This window comes from Pan troglodytes, chromosome 2, assembly GCF_028858775.2.
Source record: "Pan troglodytes isolate AG18354 chromosome 2, NHGRI_mPanTro3-v2.0_pri, whole genome shotgun sequence".
Lineage (NCBI taxonomy): Eukaryota > Metazoa > Chordata > Mammalia > Primates > Hominidae > Pan > Pan troglodytes.
In genome coordinates, this window is record NC_086015.1 from 106,010,649 (window position 1) to 106,030,352 (window position 19,704).

General features: G+C 38.3%; 1 long non-coding RNA gene across 1 annotated transcript in view; it reads right to left on the reverse strand.

Moving 5' to 3' along the window:
- LOC107970711 (uncharacterized) overlaps positions 1-16,054 on the reverse strand; it is a 50,335-nt gene extending 34,281 nt beyond the window's left edge. The window contains exons 1-4 of the long non-coding RNA XR_010155669.1: positions 15,909-16,054; positions 10,775-10,951; positions 9,544-9,601; positions 6,502-6,530 (exon numbers count right to left, since the gene is read on the reverse strand). This is a non-coding gene — a long non-coding RNA (uncharacterized LOC107970711). The remainder of the gene's footprint in view (positions 1-6,501; positions 6,531-9,543; positions 9,602-10,774; positions 10,952-15,908) is intronic.
- Between the last annotated feature and the right edge of the window lie 3,650 nt (positions 16,055-19,704).

The window sequence follows — 19,704 nt, forward strand, 5'->3', positions numbered from 1 at the left end:
AGTCAAGAGAACTTTAAAGGCTAGTCATGACACTATTATGTGTCTTTGTTTTTAAATTTTGATTTTTTCCATAAATTCAAATAAGGCAATTGTTTAGAATAAGGTACTCTAAAATTACAATTAAAAAAATTTAGAGGTCTTTTTAATTTAAAGGATCTATCTTCGCCCGTTGATTAGAATTTTCCATTACAATATTGTAATTTTCAATTATGATAGTGACTCAATCCAATAGCCTCTTCATACAAAGCCCAGGTACTCACACAAAATTCACCTCCAGGAATAAGCTAAGATAGCAAAAGAATCTTGTTGTTACAGATGGTTAAAGGTGGTGTTTGCCTTTGGTTACTCATGAATTTGTAGGGACCCTCAGACCCATTAATTTGTGACACTTATTAATTAATAGGCCCTTCTGGGATGGGACTTTCCCAGCACCAACCAAGCAACAGGGGTTGAAATGACAGAAGCCCCTTATGGATGGGACTTATTAAGAGAAACTTTCCTGAGAGCTTGACACAATCACAACAAAAATTATTGGGTTACCAGCCATTTTCAAACTGGCCACCTGAATGACCCCAAAATCACTCCCTTTGGATTGAGGAGTCTCAAGAGTGAATGCTCTCACTTGGTGACAATTCTCAAAGACATAAAACAAGATGAGAGAGAACTTTATCTGGTACCCTTCTTCATGATAGAACCACAAAGAAAGACAATGATGAAGGAAAAGACCATTTATAGGAGTAAAGGGATCAACAATATGAATATGCATACCAAATAGTACTAAAAAGTGCACCAGAGTTGCTACCCCCAAGACTAGTAACACAAATTCTTTTCTCTCATTAATCAAAATTTTGGAGGGGAAAAAGAAGTCAACAGTGATTTTTGCCATCTGCTTGACTGGATTCCATCTAGAAAGAGAGGCTAGGAACCTGTCTGATAAGAGTTTCTTAACCTTCTGCCAGCTTGTCAGGTCCTGGGTTCCCTTAACTTTGGCTTCCAAAAGAGTAGAGCCTTGGTATTCCGCTCTTAGGGTCAAAACTGTAGGGGCCAAGGGAAAAACTTCCCCTCCTCTCTCTGAAGGTTCACTGAAAAATCGACTCACAAAAGGCAGATTAATTGAAGAAAAAGCAAACAAATGTATTAACATAAGTGCATGAGGACAACCACAGAGCAATTACCCACCACTTCCAGTGGAGCTCAGAACCTTATATAACCTCATGAGCTTACAGGAAGAATAGGGGCTTGGATCCTGGCAAACAAGTTATGGTGGCAGAACAGGCTATGGTAAGAAGAGAAGAGGAATCTTGTTGAGGGGCAATAAATAATGGCTAAGGAGAACGAATGGAACTGGGAACAAAGATTAACTTATAAACAGTTATCTTTGGAATTTGAATGAGCCTGAGAGACAGGCATTATGTTATAAGAGTCTTTTCAGGTGTGGTTACATTCTTCTCTTTGGGGGGTCCATACTTTAGGCAGATAAAGGAACTTCAGAGAACAACTTCATCCTGTGGTTTGGGGGAGACAGACAATTAAGAGATGGTGGGAGATGGGGTGGGTGGTCAGATAGACTTTGAAGCTTCTTCAGTTCAGCGTGTCAAAGTACCATCACTTGGGGTATCAGTTTCTAAGCCCCACCACAGAGATAAGTCTTTCTGGCATCAAGTCCATTCTCTTTCTGTGAAAACATATCATCTTCCATAGAAAGTGTCAATCTGATATGTTATTTTTGGGATTAGTAATTTTCTCAAAAAATTAAAATACTCTGATGATTCATATTTCAGCTGTTATCCATTAGTGTATACTAATCAATGCATAACACTTAAGGTTTTACAAAGTGGCTTTGTAAATTCCAAAGTTGAGACTCATGACACTCTTGTTGATTGACAAATAAGATTGTTAAATGCATCAGGGCAAAAACGTTGTCTTCTACTTTTTTCTAGTAACACTTCTATCCTCAACTCTCAGCACACTGCTGGGCTTGAAGTAGGTTCTCAAAGAAAGTTTCTGATATATCTAAATGTCATCTAATAGCATTTGAACATCCATAAAGATAAGGACGTTTATGTAGCTTCTTTTATATCTACAATGAAATATGAGCTCTCTTTATTTTATTTTACTGTAGGATGCTGGGGATGCCTGTGTTTTTCTTTGGGACTGTAATCACCCAATGGGTTCGTCCTGCTTGCTGCACAGACAAAACCAATTCACTGAGACCTTGGTATTGCAGTATAGAAAGAGTTAACTAATGTGAGGTCGTCCATGTGGGAGAAAAGAGTTATCACTCAAATCAATCTCTGCAAAGGCTTAGAGTTTAGGGCTTTTCAAGGATAATTTGGTGGTGAGGGGACTAGGGAATGGGTGCTATTGATTGTTTGGGGATGCAATCATAAGGGTGTGTAAAATGGTCCTTGTGGGCAAGGCATGGTGGCTTATGCTTGTAATCCTAGCACTTTGGGAGGCCGAGGTGGGTGGACTACCTGAGGTTAAGAGTTTGAGACCAGCCTGGCCAATATGGCAAAACCCTGTCTCTACAAAAAATCCAAAAATTAGCCGGGCATGGTGGCATGTGCCTGTAGTCCCAGCTACTACTCAGGAGGCTGAGGCAGGAAAATCACTTGAACCTGGGAGGCCCAGGTTGCAGCGAGCTGAGATCATGCCACTGCATCCCAGCTTGGGCAACAAAGCAAGACTCCATCTCAAAAAAAAAAAAAAAAAAAAAAGGCACAGTGGCTCACACCTGTAATCTCAGCACTTTGGGAGGCCAAGGCAGGTGGATCACGAGGTCAGGAGTTCCAGACCAGCCTGGCCAATAGGATGAAACCCCATCTCTCCTAAAAACACAAAAATTAGCCAGACCTGGTAGTGCATGCCTGTAGTCCCAGCTACTTGGGAGGCTGAGGCAGGAGAATCGCTTGAACCTGGAAAGCAGAGGTTACAGTGTGCCGAGATTGTGCTACTGCACTCCAGCCTGGGCAACAGAGTGAGACTCCTTCTAAAAAAACAATAAATAAATTAAAAAATACAAGGTCTTTATTCACCGCTAGGCTGGGAGCCAGAGAATGGTTAAGTCATGAATCACAAGTCTGGATGGGGTCAGTCGGAAAAACATTTTAAAAGACTAATCCCAGGTTCTACAATAGTGATGGTATCTATAGAAACAACTACAGAAGTCCTCAGCCACATGACTCCTAAGCAATAAGAATTTATAAAAACTACACCTACATTTCAGTAGATTTCAGGCCCCTTCTATAATCCTACTCTTGCAGCCTTTCATTAATTTTACAAAGGCAGTTTTTGGTCCCTGAGTAAGCAGGGGGTTAATTTTAGTGGGGGACTATTATCATCCTTGCTTTCAAGTTAAACTATAATCTAAATTCCTCCCGTGGTTAACCTGGCCTATGCCCAGGAATGAGTGAGGACAGTCAGCCTGTGAGGCTAGAAGCAAGATGAGTCAGCCATGTTAAATTTCTCTCATTGTCATGATCTTTACAAAGGCGGTTTCAGGACTTGTGTTTGAGTTAACTTGCCTCTCCCAGGAAAATGCTTGGATTATCTGTTGGCTTCTCTTACACACAAACTTCTGGATGAGCTCAAAGGAGGAGCTACAGGTAGAAAACTCCTTCGCCCAGCCAAAGGGTTAAGAGCAGAGAAGAGAATATCAACAGAAAGAGCACCTTTTGCCTCAGGATCAAAGTGGCTTTATGGCAGAGGCAGAGCGACAGGCAGTTCTAGGATATGAAGCACCTGCATGGACCCTCTACAGACCCTCTGTTCAGTGAGGAGTCATAGAAATAGGAATGGACCTCAGGATTGTACGAGAAGAAGACGGGAGCCAAACATAGCAATTTAGGTATGGAATCAGGGATCAAATGGTTTATAGTTTTTCCAACTAGTCCCTGACTCCCCACTAACCGCTTTTCTGAACAAGCCTTCCCTGGCATTTCACCTCTTAAAGGTATCTACAGAAGTCACTTATTTCCTTTTCAGACCCAGTCAGAGGAGTTGGGAATTTGTCGTTGATTCCATTGCTCTGTGTTAATTATGAAGACGTACTAGAGATACAAATGTTTACCCAACCAATGGAAAAATATCTCTCAGATTCAATGTGTGCTAAAAAAAAAAAAATAGTTTTCCTAACTACTAATTTTATATTACTAAAGAAAGATAATTATATCAATATTCAGTAGTTAAAGTCTCATTTTACAGACTTGTGTCAGCTTTTCTTTTCCTCTAACATCAAGTGGTACAACAATTTGAAGAAATATTCCGTACAATTTAAAAATTCAATCCAAAAATGGGATAGCTTGAATTGGCACAATATCTCTTTTAGCCATCTATTCTAAAGTCATTTTTAGAAAGTTCTCAGTGTTTTCCATTTTATGTATTTTCATTCGTGATTGCTCTTGAGTATGGAAAAATAAAATCCCTCCTGTGTGGAAGCCTGATTGCCCATATGTGACTGTCTAAGAGTCAGTCTTAGACATGACTAAATGTGACTATCTAAGAGTGACCAGAACTAGTTTTGGTAAAAGGGACACTCACATCATTGTGGTTCAGACCTGAGACTTTGACTCCAGGCTGGAAATGTAAATGGAACAGTGTCTTGGAGAAAAATGGGCAAAATGTGGAATGAGTGGTTCTTTGCTTCCCTATTTTATTTTTTCGTGTCATCACACTGACAGAAGCAACTAAGGAAAGTAAAAGCAATGGTATGAAGTTTTATTTTATAATATGTTAAAGAAGATGAGTGCCTTTGGACTGAAAATGAATATAATATATACAAAGTTTGCCTGGAAGCAATTTTTTTTCCGCATAGACAGTTATAATAAGTTTGTTCTGGAGGCTTATGGGTTTTATAATGGAAATGCTGAACCAAACTTAACAGAGGCATCATGTGAGAGCGTGGATATAATAACAGCTCTGAAACCTCCAGAACAAGAGGACGATGAGATCCTCTGTGAGTAGGAGGAAAAGACTGAGATGTACATAAAAAACGCATGCCAAAAAAAGAACAAATATGTGTTTTCAGTATTGCAGCCCAACATTTTGAATTATTTGGGGAATGATTTGGGTGGCTGTCTTCACAATGGAGTTAATTGGTTTCTTATTTTAGCCACTGCATTGGTTCAACTTCACCCTGTTCCATTCTAAAAATGCATCAGCATATCAGTCAGCTGCAGGGCACTTGACTCAGTGTGCGTGCCTGCTATGAGATTAGGGTAAGTGTATTGGAACTTTAGAACTCAGATTTTGAAAGTTCATGATGATAGGTGATCTCAACAAGCAAAGCAAACCAGAGCAAGTTCCAATGGGGGTGAATCTCTACCACCCCTCACAACATTATTTGTATTTTAAATCAATCTATTTGGCCTTGGGTCTCTTTGAGTATGTTACACTTTGAGTGTTTATCCACAACTATCTTATAAAGTTTTATTGTTGAAATTCCTATGTATTAGACCATCAAATAAAATGGTGATACTTTAGTTGTGAAGACAATTAAAAACAGAATATAATAAAACCAAAGAGTATCAGAACCATCTTTCTTCCTATTAACTTGCACAACTGCACGTGTGTCAGCAATCACAGATTAAGGAAGCAATTAGTCTGAACAGGAAAAACGTGAAGCTGATACTTAATATACTAACAGACTGTGAGCTTGAGAGCCTCTATTTTTGGTATGGTTGCAAGCAGCATTGCAAAGATCAGTTCTATCATATCTCATCATGCTAATTGAATTTAAAAAGCCAATACTGGTAAATTGCACCCCTATGTCACAAATTTGCATTCTAGAGATTTATGGACCCTAGAGTTAACTGACATAATGATTTATATCACCCGTGATTAAAAATTGAATGGCTTTGTCTTGATGTTGTTTCCAAGGAATTAGACTCCTAAAACAAGAAATTGTCAAGGAGTAGCATTTAGTGCTTTTCTTCACAGACCACTTCTATAGTGCTTAGGGACATGTTTATGAACAAGCGATGGCAAGGGGAAAGGTAAAAGTGGAATGTCAATTGTATGTACTGAAATAAAGTTCATAGAGCTGTTGAATGTAAGCAAATAGAGGAGGAAAATTAAGGCAATTTTCTTTCCAAGAGCAACTGTTTTTTCCTCTGCTTCAATCTTCCATTCTCTTTTGGTCCACTGACTCCTCACTTCCCACCCCCATCACACACATGTGCACACACATATAGACCCACACACACATATACACTTGTATTTAATGAAAATCTTTAGAAGTGGATAGAAATTATGTTCTTCAGATACTTTCTCAGTTCCCATGCTCAGTAGCAATCAGTGCTTCCAAAATAACTTAAATTTCTAAAGTAGACTCTGAGCAGATAAAAAAACATCAGAATAAACAGGTATTTGTGAAATTACTGATAAAATGCAAGGATTTAAATCTTCTTTATAAGTTATAATAAACAAATGCAATAGTACTTCTAAAAAATTCTGTTTACTTACTGGTCATTTCACCCAAGGTAGGAACCATTGACTTACTTTTATAAAATAATCACTTTTTCATTCACCTGGAGTGGTAAAAAATGGTTTTTAATTAATCAGCACAATTGTCAATCTTTCAGAAAGAAAATAAACCTGGATTTTATTTCACATTAAAAACTAAACTATAGGCCGGGCACAGTGGCTCACGCCTGTAATCCCAGCACTTTGGGAGGCCGAGGCCGGCGGATCACCTGAGGTTAGGAGTTCAAGACCAGCCTGACCAACATGGAGAAACCCTGTCTCTACTAAAAAAAAAAAAAAAAAAATTAGCCAGGTGTGGTGGCACATGCCTGTAATCCCAGCTACTCGGGAGGCTGAGGCAGGATAATTGCTTAAACCTGGGAGGCGGAGGTTGCAGTGAGCCGAGATCGTGCCATTGCACTCTAGCCTGGGTAACAAGAGTGAAACTCTGTCCCAAAGAAAAAAAAAAAAATCAACCCCCCCACCAACAAAAAAACTAAACTATAGATGCACTAAATATTTGAATTTAAAAAACTATATAAATTATACATACTACAAATACACATGTATAAAAATCTATGTATAATCCAGCAGTTTGGATGGATTGTGTAATAAAGACAAAATTCCCTGCTATAAAAACAAAAATCCCAACTAAAACAAATAAAAAAACTACATTTGACTATATAAATGTTTACAAAAAATATTTCTATGGTAAAATATAATACACACAAAGTTGATAGCAAATGATTGAGAGAAATATTCACAATGCTTATGAGAGATCAACAATTATAGAATAAAATGAGCTACTAGTTATGAATTGATATGAAAATGACAAAAAGAAACAATAGAAAAATGAACAAAGTGCATGAATAGGTAGTTCACAAAAGAATAAATTCAGCGAGCCAATAAGCATACTGACAGCAGCTCAGTCTCACTGGTAATCGGGAAATGCTTGCTTTAAAAAATGACACACACCTTACACTTAGAAATAAAAATTATAAGAAGGAATAACACTTCTTGTAGGGGTCATAGAATAAAAGATAGGCTCACATTTTGTTCATAGAAATGATATTTTTTAAAGCTTTCTTAGAAAGAAATCTGGCAACAGCTATTAAAATTTAAAATATACACACTCTTCAACTCAGCATAGCCTCAGCTGGGAATCTATTCTATGGAAAAAGAAAACACTAGCTCATATGAAAACTGAAAACAAAGTGGATGTCCAGCAAAAGGAGAATGTTTGAATAAATTAGTGTTAATCCATAACATGCAATAATTTAGCTAGGGAAAATGTAAAATTTTCTCTGGGGCAGTTGACTTAGGAGACATTTTCAAGATGTAGTATTAAATGATATAAACAGAAGACTGATAAGCACATAGACCCCAATCATTGTTAGTAAAACAAACAATAACAACCTCTTCTGCATGATTTGAGAATAAAAAGGAAGAAAAAAATAGAAAAAAGGGAAAATTTAAAAAATAAAAATAAGAAACTTTTTATTGTTATGTATTCATAATTATAAGTTATGAAAGGACACCCACCAGATTGTCAATACTGGTTGTACAGGTAAAGGGAGAAGAGAAGACAAGCAAAAGTGTACAAGAAAATGGAAAGAAGTCAATAATAAAAACAGTGTTTGCTATCATCTCGATTATGCAAATATTTACCAACATTTTGCTTGTGGAAATTTCAAAGCGGTGACATTTCAGGGGATTTATTTTTAGTTTTATTTTTTGAGACAGAGTCTCCCTCTGTCACCCAGGCTGGAGCAGTGGCATGATCTCGGCTCACGGCAAGCTCTGCCACTTGGGCTCAAGAGATTCTCATGCCTCAGCCTCCCAAATAGCTGGAATTACAGGTGCCTGTCAAACACCCAGCTAATTCTTGTATTTTTAGTAGAGAAGAGGTTTCACCATTTTGCCCAGCTGGCCTCAAACTCCTGGCCTCCAGTGATTTGCCTGCCTCAGCCTCCCAAAGTGCTGGTATTGCTGGCATGAGACACCATGCCTGGCCAATTTTCAGGAGATTTATATCCTATAGCTATAGCTGAGAACCTAACTTTGGGAATAAGATGGGTCAAGTAACTATAAATAGTTCCGAGCTACCTGAAAGAAGATTTGAATACTGTGGGAATTTTGTTTTTCCCTACAAATAAGATTACTGAGGCATTCCTTCTCTTTCCCATTTAGAGAACAGGTTTTCCCCAACTCTTCAATTAAGTGTCTATGCTTCAGTCCTCCACAGTATAAGGGAATTGGGAACTCATAAAAAATCTTAAATGAGAATCCTGCTAGGGCAGTCTCTGCAGGAAAGGCTGTGCTGCGTTGGAAACAGCTCCTGGAGTTTGGTGGAGAAAGGATGCCTGCATGTTTCTGGTGGGTAAGACGTAGATTCCACTTGAGGGATCCAGACTGGGGTCATCTGGAAGAGTGCTTTGTGCAAGAGTTCCACCCAGATGATCAACTGAGCCCAAAGGAGGGTGCTGCAGATGATAATTGCATTCCCCTAAAATTCATACATTGAAATCCTAACCTCTAGTGTGATGATATTAGGAAGTGAGGCTTTGTGAGGTGATTAGGTCATGAAGGTGGAGCCCTCATGAATGTAATTAGTATCCTTATAAAAGAGACCTGAGAGAGCTCCCTCATTCTTTGTATTATGTGAGGATACCAGGAGAGAGCACCATCTATGAATTAATGATCCAGCCCTCACGAGACACTGAATCTTCTGGCACCTTGATTTTGCACTTCCCAGCCTAGAGAACTGTTGAAAAATATATGTTTGTTGTGAAAGTCACCCAGTCTATAGTATGTTTGTTATAGAAGCCTCAATGGACTAAGACAGAGGGTGTCTGAATGGCACATGCTAGTGAAGGCTAGTCTCAAGGGTCATATTTCTAATTGATGACCAGAGGAGGCATTGCCCACATCATGAAGGAGTTTCAGCATCAAGTGTCTTTCTACAACCATCAAAAGTGTTGCTTGAGAGAAAGAAGTCAGATTGAACATCTGTCACAGCAAGAGAGTAATCATGTCAAATTGCAACTATGCTAGTCATGTGAGACTTTTTTCTCTTACCTTCCTCTCTTCCCAACAACTCCTCCTCACTACTGTTCCACCACACTCACCTGCAACTCTGTACAGAAACAATGTAAGAAAAATGGACAAAACCCACTCCCTCTCCCACAGCAGACTTCCAAGCCTGAGCCTGGAAGAGAGAAGCCTTAAATTGAATGAGATGCTGAAATGCTGTTAGTAGACTGCACTACAAAGTTCTTCTCTGAATATGGAAATCATTTATTAATTCATGCAAATGTCCAAGAAAATTATAGGCCCCACTTGAAATCTCATTCAGAGATAGGGGAAAACAAGACAAACAGGGATATTTAAAGAAGTGCTAACAGGCCGATGTGGTGGCTCACATCTGTAATCCCAGCACTTTGGGAGGCCAAGGTGGGTGGATAACTTGATGTCAGGAGTTAGAGACCAGCCTGGCCAACATGGTGAAACCTTGTCTGTACTAAAAATACAAAAAATAGCCAGGCGTATGGTGAGTTCCTGTAAGCCCAGCTACTTAGGAGGCTGAAGCAGGAGAATTGCTTGAACCCAGGGGGCTGAGGTTGCAGTGAGCCGAGATCATGCCACTGCACTCCAGCCTGGATGACAGAGCAAGACTCTGTCTCAAAAAAAAAAAAAAAAAAAAAAAAAAAAAAAAAAAAAAAAAAAAAATTGCTAACAATGCTGTTTGTACTTCACTGAGTCTGGCTCTTTGAATGAATTAACTGAGTTCATTCAATGAGTTAAGTACAGGTCTGCTTTTATGGGTGGTTAAAGAGTATTTAAATGATTATGCATTTTTTATAATCAGATAAAGAAATCTAAACTGTTTCCTTTGTGAAAAGAGAATTACATTCAGCACTTCAAAATAAAAAATAAAAAAAAAAAAACAAATTGTAACATTGGAGTAGCTCTGACTGAGGGCCCCATCCACAGGGCCTCTTCCTCAGCACTGATCCTCACTCCATTCCCACTTAGTATCGTCTTCACCCCCTCTCCCCATCTTTAAACAGTTAGGCTCCTTCACAGAACCTGAGGGATTTGTGGTGCACAGTGTGAGCATCACTGATTTAGAGCATGCATAGCAGGTGGTTTCTAAGAGATAATAATAATAATAATAAAAAGGTTTTTAGAGTACCTACCATGTGTCTGTCACTTCACATGTTATCTCTTTAATCTTCATAATAACCCTTTGATAAATTCCAATACTACTCTTAGAAGCTGAAACTTATAGTAATTAACTCAAGGTTACCTGGTAAAAGAATTGAGGAGTGAGTCCAGGTTTGTCTGATTTTTGATGCTTCTGATTTTTACATGATGATACTATACCACACAGTGTGGATAGGTAAAATTGAGTTACTGAAGTCTACTGAAAATAGATTTCCAGAAATCCACTGCCCTTTGTCAATGAGGGAGAACATGAAGAGTCCTGAAAGAAGACAGAGTCACATAAGCATCTTCCTCTGCACTATTAAATAGCTCTCTTTCATCTAAGAGCTCACCCAATACGAAGACTCACCTTTTTTTCTTTTTTTTGGGGGGGTGGACAGAGTCTCGCTCTGTCATCTAGGCTGGAGTACAGTGGCCTGATATCAGCTCACTGCAACCTCTGCCTCCCGGGTTCAAGTTATTCTCCTGCCTCAGCCTCCCAACTAGCTGGGATTACAAGGGTACACCACCACGCCAGGCTAATTTTTTGTATTTTTAGTAGAGATAGAGTTTCACCCTGTTAGCCAGGATGGTCTTAATCTCCTGACCTTGTGATCCACCTGCCTCGGCCTCCCAAAGTGCTGGTATTACAGGCGTGAGCCACCGCACCCGGCCTAAGACTCACCTTTTTAGTAATCTAAGAGGAACTGAATGATCTGATGAGGTCTGGGAGATATAAAGAATTTGGTCCATTGTCTTGTTATATGTCTGGGAATTATTCCTTATATAAGGATAAAATTGGTATTCTTTTACCCAATGCTGTTAAGATAATGAATAAGGCCGGGCGCAGTGGCTCACACCTGTAATCCCAGCACTTTGGGAGGCCGAGGCAGGCGGATCACGAGGGCAGGAGATCGAGACCATCCTGTCTAATGCGGTGAAACCCCGTCTCTGCTAAAAATACAAAAAAATTAGGCTGGCCTCGTGGCGGGTGCCTGTAGTCCCAGCTACTCAGGAGGTTGAGGCAGGAGAATGTCCTGAACCCGAGAGGCAGAGCTTGCAGTGAGCCGAGATTGCACCACTGCACTCCAGCCTGGGGACACAGAACTCTCAAAATGGAAGGTAGTTATGAATCATTCCTTCACTAAGTCAGTCATCAAATATTTGCTGAGTCCCCACTATGTTCCAGGTACTAGTGCAGAAGAGACAATATAATGAAAAGCAAAATCAACAAAAGTTATGACCTCCCAGATCTTACAATGTACAGGTAGAATATCCCTTATCCAAAATGCTTTGGACCGGGTGTGTTTCACATTTCTGATTTTTTCTGATTTTGGAATATTTGCATTCACATAAGGAGATATCTTGGGGATGGGACCCAAGTCTAAACACAACACTCATTTATGCTTCATATATTCCTTTTACACATAGACTGAAGGTAATTTTATACAATTTAAGAAATAATTTGTGTAAAATACAAAGTTTGCATAGATTGAACCATCAGAAAGCAAGAGAATGGCTATCTCAAGCACCATGTAAATACTTCCTACTTCTTTTTTTTTTTTTTTTTCTTGAGACTGAGTCTCCAACTCAGCCTCTTGAGTACTACAGGTGCCCATAACCATGCCCAGTTTACCATCCTCTTTCTTTCCACTGCTAGCCATGGGAATATTTACAGGAAATTTTTTGGTGACATTTTCCAGCAATATCTTTATACCATAGAACAGAGAATGAGAGAAAAAAAAAAAAGCATACGGAGTAATGCATGTAGGCCTTGGCCCCATGTAGAGCAACATGTAGAGCAACCTGCTGTTGGTGCATCTGGCCTGCACACATGCCATTTTATTACCCTTTGTGGGCATGCTTGTGTGGGGAAATATGGGCTTGTGTGGAAAAGATATATCACAGATGAAGAGGGCTGGGAGGGTTTTTTTTCCCTTGGATATGTTAAATAAACTGTGTGTATTGCATCCATGTTTTGACTGCCACCTCTCACATGAGGTCAGGTGTGGAATTTTCCACTTGTGACGTCAGGTCAGCACTCAAACAGTTTTGGATTTTGGAGCATTTTGGATTTGAAGATTTTTGAAATTAGGAATGCCCAAGCTTTGAGCAGGTATTGTAGAAATGACATTAATAAACAAATAAGAATATATTTATAATATCATGTCAGATAATACATATTTTGAAGAAATATAAAGTAGGCTGTGTGTACAGCACAATGGGAGCTGTTACTTTAAAAACTTCTAAGATGACATTCAAAACCTGAATAAATCTTGTAGCTCTATGTGGAAAAGTGTGTTTCAAGCAGAAGGATGAGCAGGTACAAAAACCTTGGGAGGAGATATGCTTGTTATTCTACAGGAGAAACAAGGAGGCCAGAGATGAACTACTTTAAGGGTGTCAGAATAAAGTTAAAGATGCAGACTGGATAGATTTTGTATTATTATGTGACAATATTTTGTTTCATCTTAACACTCTCTCATATATCATTTAAACACACTGAGGATAGGAGAATAACTTCTCATGGTAACCCTAAACAAGATGGAAGAAAACTAAGAAGGTATGGGCTGAACCCCATTATCACCACTCGGTCTGAAGGGCCAGGGCAATGAGTACCTTACTGGAACCCCAAAAAGAGCTGGAGCTGGAGCTATAGCTATGGGGACCAGTCAGAAGCTGCAGCTTGTCATTGGGCATCGGAGACACTGCCAACCCTCAACCCCAGTGATGGAGCTGGGAAAATAACCCAGATCTCTCTCTTCACTCTCCCTTCAGTCTCCTGTTCTCTTCATTGGCCAAACCCAATTAGGGGTCAGAGTGGCCCAAGGGACCCGGATGAAACAATATATAGGGATCCACTTCCTGGTGCCCAAAGCAGGGCGGAAAATGATAGAAAGAAAATCTGGTAGGTCAAAGAATATCTGGGTCAGAGAGAATACCTAGTACATTTACATTTTACAAATGAATTTATTAACTAGTATTTTTGTATGCCTACCTAACCCCGTGTTAAGTGCAATGGGGTATTTAAAATGTAAAAAGCAATATTGGTCCTCAATGAACTTAGTTTTTGGAAAGAGTTAGATATGATACCAATGTAGAGTTAAAAAGTTAAAGTTCAAACCTTGGAGTTATGGTGTAAATTTGGGTAACTAAATTAAAACATTTCGGAATTGACTTTCTCATCTATGAAAGAACAGAAATGGTACTTTCCTCATTGGACTATGTTGAAGATTAAATGAGTGGATTCACGTAAACCATTTAGGACAGCTCTTGGCACACTCTAAGCACTTAATAAGTTGGCTATTAGAATTATTGGCCAAGCCTGAAAGAAAAGCCAAAGCCCTACAACTGTTCCCTCCCTAGTGGAGGGAGGATAACTCTGGAGGGGACTAAATTAGACATTTCTAAGGTCTATACTAGGTATTAGGATTTCATGACAGTTCCTCAAGGTCACAGTACAGGTATAGGCACTGTCAGAAACGCTGCCTATTTCCTACATGAATTTAACCAACCAAGCAGACTTCCTCCCTCCTTCGAGTCTATAAACTCTATAAAGCAACCCTACTCAGGATGGACATAAATGAAATATTGCATCAACTATTTAAATGTTCTAAAAAGCATATATTAAGGAAGATGGTATTGATGATCTAAAATACTTACTGGCACTTGAACCCAATGTAGTAAAGGCATTTTATAAATCAGCCGACAGCCCTTGGGTACTGAATCTAAATTTTGAGTTTGTGAGCCATATATCACAGATGTCTTTTTGCAGGCTATGCTTTCCCCCTTGGAAAGCAATTTATTATTTTTATCAATATTAATGTAATTGCCATTATTTTTTTTAGATGAAGTTTGTGCGTCTATCCGTATCTGACTTGGACAAGTTTTTCTCAGATCAATGAGAAGCATACTGCTGGCTTTTCCTTTCTCTGTAAAATGTTGGAATGTTTATCACTAAGATTTTTTTTTTTTAAACCAAGTGTCACTAAGTAGTTCTAATTTTAATTTATTTTATACTTTGGCTAATGGACATACCTAATCAATAAAATACTAGGAATTTTCCCTTTGCAAGACAGAAATCAGCTATTAACTAAAATGGCAAAGTAAATTACCCCCTATCCCCTTACAGCACCTGAGACTTTTGGAGAACTTAGTTTTCTCCTGTGGTTGTGCCATGCACAGGTGCGGTAAGAAAGAACAGGTAGCACCTCTTTCTCATGTCGTCATTTCTTTATTAAGTAACAGTGATATTTTATTAAAATATTAAGGGTTGAAAGGAAGCTCAGAAAATGCTGAGAGAAAATCTTGCCTTTTGTAAATAAGAATATGTGGAAATTCAACTTGGTAACCTTAGTTTGACTAGCTTTTAAAATTTTCTCTGTTGCTAAGGGAACTTAATGATAGATATAAAAATGTCCTTAAAGCAAGTTCTTAGAAAAAGCTTTTGCACAACCGTCATCACAGCATTTATAAGCGGCAATCCCATCAATATGGAAGAGAGAAAAGCGAGAAGTGAAAATTGCATCATCCCTCCTATATCAGACAAGTTAATTAGTTGGTCCATAATCACAGACTCTGCTCCAAATGAAAAGCACAGCTTTGTTCCTTTTGAACAGAAAGGCACAGAAGGTACAATACCCACATAATTCATTAACAGTAATACTGTTTTGAAGGAAGAACTGCTGAATTTAGATTATTCTGAACTCCAACTCGTAATAGCCAAAGTTGTGATAAGAATTTTGCAGTTTCCCAAAACAAATTTAAAATGTGAGAAATTCCTTTTGTGCCTATCAGAAGCAACCTTAAGAGTCTGGCAGATTGTATAAGGTGCTTTTTATTTTATTTATTTATGTTTTATTTTAAAGATATTAGGACACTATTTGGGGTACTGTATAAGCTATGGAGCCTTGTTATTGAAGAACCAGTTAAGCATGTCAGATCCAAAGTAGCTCCTAAAACAACTTGAAAAATGGGAAATTTGGGATCTAAGTTCCGGATTGTAATGTTTTAACCATCTATTTAGAATAATTTAAAGAATGTATCTGTATATTAGTGTCTACGGTTCTAGAAGTTTCAATGATTAGAGAAAAAGGGCTTGAAGGTCATGAAGCCTGTTACAGGTGGAAAGGTAATGCTGACTGATTAGGGAGTCAGGAAGCTGGAAGGCTAAAACAAGAGAGTGAACTAGAATAGGCTGCTAGTTCACCGCTAACTCTCTGCCCCCTCAAATCTACCTGGAGAAACTGCAGAAGCAGAGAGAAGCCTGGGTCTGGAAGAGGCATAGGGGGCTGCCTGGTCAAACCACAGCTCTCAGAAGACAGTGGGGACAGAGGCTTTCAGTTATCTTGCCTCTTACTCGTTGGTCCATCACTTCGGGACTGTTCTTACCTCACAATTGTCACAGAATTCTGTAGCAATAGCCTGGACCTCGAAATGCCAGAAGGTAATATTTGGGTCTGCAAAGTCTCTGCTAGTGTGGGACACTAATAAAACAGATGCCAGCTATCAGGGAGCTTATAAATTCTCTTCAAATGCTAGAGCTAATAGATTTTGTTTTAAAAAGACTGCACCATCTTGAAAAATATGATTCAGGAGATTTGTTGGTGGAGTGGCACAGACGTAATGGGGACAGGTTTTGGTACTTCAAGGCTCCGCATTTAGTCTCATCCTCTTTGTGATTAAACTCAAAAGCAGAAATACAATGTAGGCTCTTCCCTAATTTATATTATCAGGTAGTGTCATGAGCTCATGGGGGATAAAACTTCTAGATACTAGGGACAATAATCTTTAAAAGGAAGGTGGCAAGCTAAAAATAATATCTTATGAAAGAGAATTATTGGAAAAGATGGACTAAGAATTTAAAATAAGTTTAACCGAAATACTCTAAGGAAAAAGAAAGTTGGTAATGGCTGAGTGCAGTGGCTCACACCTGTAATCCCAGCACTTTCGGAGGCCAAGGTGGATGGATCACCTGAGGTCTGGAGTTTGAGACCAGCCTGGCCAACATGGTAGAACCCTGTCTCAACTAAAAATACAAAAATTAGCCGGGCATAGTCGTGTGCGCCTGTAATCCCAGCTACTTGGGAGGCTGAGGCAGTAGAATCACTTGAACCCAGGAGGCTGAGGTTGCAGTGAGCTGAGATCACACCACTGTACTCCAGCCTGGGCAGCACAGTGAGACTCCATCTCAAAAAAAAAGAAAAGTTAAAATGTGGAAGAAGTCATAAGAATGAATCAAGTGGAGATAGTAAGTATGAGAACTATAATAGTTAAAAAAAAAAAAAAGATCTGAAGACCCAAAAGATTCAGCTGAAGAAAGAATTAGTTTGTCAGAAGATTATATTGAACACTTTCAGAAGATAACAGAAAAACATAAAATTAGAGAAAACATTACAATAAACTGAAAGACTTGGAAAATAGAAATAAAAAATGCCAACATCCAGTTACTTGGATTCTCAGAAAAAAGATTGTGGTGGTGGTGGTGGGCAGAAGGGGCAAAGAAAAGACATATTAAAAAAATAAAGATTATTAATATCCCAGAAATAAAGAAAAATACCAGATCTCTTATTTGAAATGACACATAAGATAAACTTTTGGGACTAAAGTTTACTCATCACTAAAATTGGGATAATAAAATGTCTATCTTAAAATATTATTGAGAGGATAAAATAAGTTAATATATGTAAAACCCCTAGAATAGTGCCTTGCACATAATCACTTGTTAATTATTAGCTATTATTATTACTTACACATATTACAATTAAATTCTAGAACAATGAAGAGAAATGGAAATGCTTCCAGAGAATGAGCATACCTACCAAGGAAAAATATTTAGATTGATCCCAGGCTTCTTAACATTGTAATTACATTTGAAAACTAAGGACGTCAGATTCAATCAACCTTCAGAATATTGACCATATAAAGAATCACTTTGAGAAACTCTTGAAGAATGTACTGAAATAAGAAGATGCATAAATATATAAGGAATATATGATGTTGGGCCCCACATTTTGAGGATATTATAATAATTTTTCAAAGCATGGATGAAGCAAAATATGTAAATTCTAAATAGCATCAACACTGTTTTGAAGCTGGGAGACAACAAAAGATGAAAATAGTGTGAACTTCAATAGCAAAGACTTGGAACCAACCGAAATGTCCAACAATGATAGACTGGATTAAGAAAATGTGGCACATATACACCATGGAATACTATGCAGCCATAAAAAATGATGAGTTCATGTCCTTTGTAGGGACATGGATGAAATTGGAAACCATCATTCTCAGTAAACTATCGCAAGAACAAAAAACCAAACACCGCATATTCTCACTCATAGGTGGGAATTGAACAATGGGATCACATGGACACAGGAAGGGGAATATCATACTCTGGGGACTGTGGTGGGGAGGGGGGAGGGGGGAGGGATAGCATTGGGAGATATACCTAATGCTAGATGACGAGTTAGTGGGTGCAGCGCACCAGCATGGCACATGTATACATATGTAACTAACCTGCACAATGTGCACATGTACCCTAAAACTTAAAGTATAATTAAAAAAAAAAAAGAAAAAAAGAAAATAGTGTGAACTTGCAAAGTACAAATATTGCTATATTTAAGAAACCAATGAAAAATACGGGGAAACCAGTAAGTATAGATATTAAGTTAGAAGCAAGAATAAAAATAGACAGTGAGAATTTTCATGTACTTCTTGTATTCTAGTGCTTCATTAGTCAAATTATATAGGCACATATACTGTGGGATGCATTCTAGTGCTTAATTAGTCAAATTATATAGGCACATATAGTATGGCCCTGCAACTTCATTCCTGGGTCTGCATCTCAAAGAAATTACTACAAAGGTTGATAGAGGAGTAAGTATAAGAGTGTTTGTTGAAACAGTAGTTGGGGTGTACTGGAGGTGTAAAACACTGGGTGAATGGATGAGTTAAGTTAGCAAAGTGGCAGCAAAATTACTCCAGCAGCAGCCCACAAACTGCATGTGACAGGGACAGTGATATCACTGAACAGTCATTGCGACTCATGTAATATGGGGAAGGGGCTCATTGCAGGTGTTGATGAAAGTTGAACCTCTAGAAGTACTGGTGGAGATGGAGAGAGGAAGTCATTACGGGCCATGAATGGGACATTGACAAGGCTGGGAGGAGCCCTGTGGTTGGAGTGGGGTAATGCTTTTTTGTGGACTCTGAATATCACATCGTTCTCAGTCTTGCATTGGCAATTGTGGATCTATAAAAGTACAAAGAAGGGAAAGTGAGAAAGAAAATCTGGTTTTATCACTACATGAATTAAGGCAATAGGTTTAATGTAAACTATTGGAAAGGCTCTTAAATATGAAGCAATGTTGAAATTCAAAGGGATCCAGGGTGAATCATTAGCTCTGGTTCAAAATCCTCCATCACTTTTTGTACATTTTCAAACTATGTTACATATATTAAAATAAGAATTGCAAAATCTTGCAAATTGTAGAATCAATCATTTTTTAAATTCATGTAAAGGCTTAGCTATCATAGACCCATAGGATGGTAGTTAAGTGCTTAGCTCTAGGACAGACTATGTATGTTTAAAGCCCAGCTTTATCATGCATAAGTTTAATGAAATAATATATGCAAAATATCTGTACACAGTAACTGTTAAATGTTTTCCTTATTCTACTTAATTAATCTGGTTGAAGAAGTAAATCTTCATTAATGTGATTTATAAATCACATTTATGGACTGGATACGAATTGGGCAAAGCTGAAGTGTTGAATTCATCTGATCCTCATTGCTCAGCTGGGCTCAATTTAAGACCCAGATGCATTAGCCTCTTGAGGAGAGTTAGGTTGGCTAAACAGAATTTTGGATTCCGTGTTTAATCAATTTACATAGAACAGAGTTGATCTAGTATTCCATAGCAGGCTCTGAGGTTCTTGATTAATAAAAAGTGATGCAAGTTACAAAGTTATTTTTGATGTGACATAAATTTGCACCATTATTCTTATGTATTAACTTATAATGTTGTAGTATATA